Source organism: Scylla paramamosain, chromosome 27 (genome assembly GCF_035594125.1).
Source record: "Scylla paramamosain isolate STU-SP2022 chromosome 27, ASM3559412v1, whole genome shotgun sequence".
NCBI lineage: Eukaryota > Metazoa > Arthropoda > Malacostraca > Decapoda > Portunidae > Scylla > Scylla paramamosain.
The window spans coordinates 21,290,426-21,295,359 of NC_087177.1; positions in this window are offsets into that span (position 1 = coordinate 21,290,426).

A 4,934-nucleotide genomic window follows, 5' to 3' on the forward strand; every position below is an offset into this window, starting at 1 on the left:
AAGCCAAGCCCAACACAGCCACAGCCACGGACGCCGCCCACGCACCCAAATCCCCGGGCCAAACCACGCACAAGTTAGGGGCCAGACTATCCAGAGCCTGCATTATCAGGATGTGAAAGAGGAGTGAAGGACAGTCAGAGTAAAAAGGGTTTTTTTGTGCAAAGAAGGACAGAGGAAGAATTACATCCGTATAGCGGAAGGACCTACAGTTTTACGTGGGTTCCGAACCACGGATAGTAGTTGAGTGATTTGGTGATGGCCGGGATATTTATTGTATGATGTAATGTGGTGGGTGAAAAAAGCGGTGTTGGTCCTTTTTTCTCGTGTCCTGTGACTCGTTCTGCAAAAAGGCCACCCTGGTAAAAAAAAAAGTGAATATAAAAAATGTCGTGGTGTTATGTGCATGGGGAGGGTGAGGATGGTTTGTGATAATGATTGACGTGATGGTAGGATGTGCAATGACAGAGGCTCGAAAACGCTCCCTCACCGCAACGAGGGGTCAAATCTAATACCATCTGCTTGCACGCGGTAAGTCGCTGGTGGCGGGGGGTGAATGGGGATTCCTGCATGGATGCTTCCAGGGCCCCGCCCCACCATCTCTTGACTACCTTCCTGCCCAGCCCTTGCCGCACCCAACTACCTCTGTGTGGGGGGTGAAGTGGCTTCCACTGAATGGTGTGGTTACCGTCCCCATCATCAGTACTGGCCGCTCCTTAACTACCTCGGGGGGTACCGCTACCGGAACGTCATGCCGACGGCCGGGGGCCCCATTGCCGTGACGTCAGTGGGAGGAGTGCGGTTCGTGCTATCCCCGTCTCTCTGGAAGTGGTCCGGTGCCCTCTTGAAACCTACGCTGCGAGGCAAGAAAATAATGTATAAAAAACAAAAATATGAATACAAAGCCATAAGACAAAAAATATGAAAAAACCACTAGGTGTTGGCACACGACCCCACTCCCTCGGTCAGAGGCATGGTATGTTAATGGCGGTGTTTTTTTGTCTAGTCCCTTTCCCAGGAGCGGTCCGGTGCCACCTTAAAACCTAGGCTGCGAGACAGAAAAATAATGCATAAAAACATAAATATGAATACAAAACCATAAGACAAAAAATATGAAAAAACCACTAGGTGTTGGCACGCGGGCCCGCCCATGTGAACGAGAGAACGACGATGATGCCACTCAGACACCATGAGTGGTACAGAAAAAGGAGATAGTGAAGGGAAGAAAGGAGGAGTCCATTATTAGAAGACAGGTTCAGGAGGCACAGTGGGAGGATCAAGGAGATTGCAGTGCGGCGAGTGACGGAAAGCTGGGGGGAGGTTGGTAATGAAATTGTATGTGATTGTGTGTCTGTTGGAGAAGGAGCTTAGTTGTTTTTCGATTCTATTGTGGAGTGTTATGTTAAGAGGGGGGATGTTGGACTCCTCGTGAATGGAGAGAGAGGTTCTGAAGTCGAACCATTTCGTCCCAAGAGCGAAACGAATTGCTCGGTTTTGAACCTTCTGAAGTTTAGAGAGGTTGGAGGGAGCAGAGAGAGAGAGGGCAAGAGGGCAGTAGGTTAAGAGAGGGAGAATGAAAGCTTTGTAGAGGTGAAGTTTTGTTTTTGTGCTGCTGTCGCGAAATCTTTCCAGGTTGCTCAAGGCCTTGGCGGCTATGGTTGCTTTTTGTTTTATATGTATATTGAAGTTGAGGTGCTTATCTATGGTGAGGCCAAGCACTTTGTTGTTGTTACTGATGGGGATTGGGGTGGGGATTGGATCAATTCTGTTTAGTGAGATTTGGCGGGGCTGACTTCTTTTAATGTTGAAATAAGTGACTTTTGATTTTTCGGGATGGGAAAGAATTCGCCATTTCATCTCCCACAGGCCAGTCGCCATCAGTTCCCATTGAATTTTGTCGGTTAGGAGATCTAACGACCTGGCACGGGCCAATTGCGTTACATCGTCCGCGTATTGAATAGTTAGTGAGTCATTGTGGGCTGGGAGGGGTAGGTCAGCTGTGTACATGTTAAAAAGGGTTGGGGAGAGTACGGAGCCTTGTGGGACTCCAGCCTGAGGGGTAAAAAATGACGAAAAGGTGCCCTGGTGGCGGATTCTTGTCTGTCTCTCATCCAGAAAACTACACAAGATGCGTTGTGTTAGATAAGGGAGATTGAAGTTATTACAAATTTTATATTTTAAACCGGTGTGCCAAACGGTGTCAAAAGCTTTTTTGACATCTTTTGTCACGAGTGCTGTCTTGTAATATGGCTTGTTGAAATTTAGGTAGGCTACTATGCTGTTAAGGGCGTCCTCAGTTGAGGCGTTCCTCCGGAAACCGAACTGCTGTGGTGCCAGCAATCCGTTATCTTCGAGGAACGCTCTCAATCTTAAATTGATTAGATGCTCAAAAGTTTTTCCAAGAATTTCAAGTAGGCTTATGGGGCGATAGTTTTCTGGTAAGTGAGAGTTTTTTCCGGGCTTGGCAATTAGGGTGATGTTTGAAATTTTGAAAGCCTTTGGGAAGTATCCAGAGGCGAGGCAAGCATTGAATATTTTTGTCAGGCTTGATATGATTTCTGGAGGAAGGCTCCGCACCATTGGCCAGGTGACTCCTGAGGGGCCGGGGGCTCGCCGCGGAGTGTGCCTGAGCAGCCTGGCGACATCTTCCTCCTCAATGGGTGTGATGAGAGGGTGTTGTGGGTCTAGTCGTGTTAAGTGTATAATGTTATGTGGTAGTGTGTTTGCTAGGTTTTGGCGCACAATATCGGTGATATGGTGTATATGGGCAATACTGGGCTCATGAAGAGGGAGAGGGTGTGGTTGGAAGGAGTTACGCCAGTGTGTCTGGAAGGTGTTGGTGACCTGGTCTGGGTTGGTGACTCGATCACCGTTTACTAGGAGGTACTCGAATCTTTCCCGCTGGCTTCCCTTCAGCTTGTGCACCATGTGCCAGAACTGCGTAGGGTTTCTACAGCGAGCTCCGTCCATACGGGAGACTAGAGTCCTCCAGTGAGCGCTGTGATCATCCTGTAGGCTATTTAGTATGTGTGTGCGAAGGGTGCATAGGTCTCTGTAGATGGGAATGAGGCTGTTCATGTTTTTTAAAAAGCGTGTTCTGTAGCACACTAGTAGTCGTTGTGTTTTTATGGAGGGTCTGAAGTCTATGTGAATTGTGTGTTGTTTCTTTGGGGTGTGTCTGTTGGCTGATGTCAGGATGTCACTGTGTAGTTTCGCTAGGGCGCTGTCTATTTCTGTATATGGTTGGCCTTCGAGCTGTGTTGGTCGGTGTAGATCTGTAAGTGTTTCCCTGAATCCCTCCCAATCGGCGGAGCGGTAGTCGGGGACAGGTGGGGATGGGATAGATATGGGGTTGGAGGATATTTTTAGGATTATGTGAACGTGGTCTGAACCACAGAGGGGTCCGTGGGAGATGTGGTGGTGGAAAGGTAGGGACTGCCGATTGGAGAGAATGAGATCCGGCCTGCCATTCCCATTGTGGGTATAGCAGGTAGGAAAGTCAGGGCCAAGGAAACGGAGGCGTTTTAGTTGTGTGAGTTGCAGAAGTTCGTGTCCGTGTTGGTTGTTCTTGTTATGTCGAAATGCTGTGTGACTGGCATTAAGGTCTGCCAGTATGTAGACTGGTAGGTTTGTGTGGTTGAAGAGATTGTTGAGGCTGGTGAGAGGGAGCCCAGTATCCGGTCTGCTGTACGTTGTGGCGATTAGAAATTGCCCGTGTTGTGTTTCGATCTTGGTGGCCAGGAAGTGAGCTGAAGGCCAGTCGGTTATATGGATGTGTTTGATGGTACATTTTACCATGATAGCTACGCCATCATGGCGCGTACCTGTTGTGTAGCGTGTGTTGTATCCGTAAAGTTTGATGGGTTTAAGAGGTGTGCCTGTGTGGTTGAGAAAGACGATGTCTGGATCGATAGATCTAATTGCTTCTGAGATAAGGTGTCTGTTATTCCAGAAACCACGACAGTTTAGTTGTACTACTGTGATCATTGTTGAGTGTGTTAGGTGTTTTTCCTACCCCTTAATGCGGTTCGTGTAGATGGGGGTGAAGGTTGGGGTTGGTTTGTGAGCAGGCGTTTTGTGTCAGTCTTTTTTGTGGTGTTGTTGGTTGTGTTGGTAGAAGTAATGGCACTGGTAATGGTAGTGGTAGGAGTGGATTGTGTTGGAGGGGACTTCTGGGGCTGCGATTCCCCAGAAGCTGGGTCTTCTTCGGAGCCCATGTCCCTAGGTGAGAGGGAACTGGTGTCGTTGGGTGTGGTAAGTTCGGGTTCCTGAAGTGGGGGTGTTGGAGTGTGTATCTCTTCGTTTTGTTGGAAATGTTGTTTAAAGTGTTGTTGGTTGGTTTGTTGGAAGTTTGGTGGAAGCTTTATTGTGGGGCAACCGTTATATTCAAGCAGGGAATTCATGGTTTCAGCTTGCTTTTTTAAGTCGCCAAAAGAGGTCTGAATTGAATATTTTATGATAATTTCTGCAAGCAGAAGTTTCTCTGAGTTTGTGTTTGTGTTAGAAGTAGTTTGTGTGGAAGTATTGGGTGTGGTGGCTTGTGCATAGGTAGTTGTAATTGGGGTAGGTTTTGGAGAGTTTTGTTGTTGCTGACTCTCACGTTTTATGGGACATTTAAAGGAGACCGCTGTGTGTTCCCCTTCACAGTTTATGCATTTTAAGGTGAATGATTGGCAGTTCTTGTAGTCGTGGCCCTTAGCTGCACACTTAGAGCAGATCTGTTCAGTGTCTTTGCACTGGTTAGTGCGGTGGCTGAATTTATAGCATTTGTAACACTGTGTAACCGGTCTGTATTCTTCAATATTAATGTTATAAGAAGGTACTATTTGCGAAAATATTTTGATGCCTTTATTTTTGATGAGGTCGGCCTGTTGTTTCGACCGGAGACGTATTTTAATCATGTGAGCTTTTGGGATTGCGTGTATTTCTTCAATTTG